Source organism: Octopus bimaculoides, chromosome 7, assembly GCF_001194135.2.
Source record: "Octopus bimaculoides isolate UCB-OBI-ISO-001 chromosome 7, ASM119413v2, whole genome shotgun sequence".
Classification (NCBI taxonomy): domain Eukaryota; kingdom Metazoa; phylum Mollusca; class Cephalopoda; order Octopoda; family Octopodidae; genus Octopus; species Octopus bimaculoides.
This window is the reverse complement of record NC_068987.1, coordinates 92,129,414-92,130,255: the sequence shown is the minus strand read 5'-3', so window position 1 is coordinate 92,130,255 and position 842 is coordinate 92,129,414.

The following is an 842-nucleotide window of genomic DNA, read 5'->3' as shown; positions in this document are numbered from 1 at the left end:
CATGAGTTAAGGAATGGAGTAATTAAGATCCGGGCTACATATGTTTCATATTGAGCGGAACCTCAAAAGTGGTAAATGTCCAAGTAAGGTGTATACCGCGGGCTGCTTTTCAGGCCAGGGAAATCAGGATTAAATGGAAATTTACATTAAAGTTTACATGAAAGGTAAGGAAGATTCAATCAGAATGAACCTGATTGAATCTTCCTTGCGACAATGTAAACTTTCATTTAATCATGATATCCTTGGTCTGAACAGCAGCCTGCGGTATACACCTCGCTTCGATATTTACCACTTCCGACATTCCGCTCAATATGAAACACATGTAGCCCGGATCTTAACTACTCCATTCCATAGCTCTTGTATTCTTATCCGCATACCCGGCAACCCTGGTTGCCTACTTTGAAATATAAATAGAACTTTTTTCAATTTATCGTACTCCGATAAGAAAAATCCTTCCGTCTCAATAAACCACTATTATCCCTGAAATTTGTTTTTTAATATTTACCACTAGCTTTCCTCTTAATCCTCGATCCTTATATATAAGATCTATATAAGATTTATCAAGTAGCCAATTGTGGAAAAAATTGAGGAAAAACCAATTGAGGAAAAAATTGAGGAAAAAATTAATGCAAAGTATATAATTTTTTTCCACAAATATAAAATACATTAATGATATACGACTAAACCTTTTGTAAAGGTACCTCTTCTATGTTTCATTCTCCCGATTTCAGTGTGTAGAGTTCCATTTATTGAATTATTTTGAATTTAGAGTCCCATTACAGCGTGAGCCGTTACTTAAGTAATCACCCTTGATACAATAATATATATATATATATATGTAT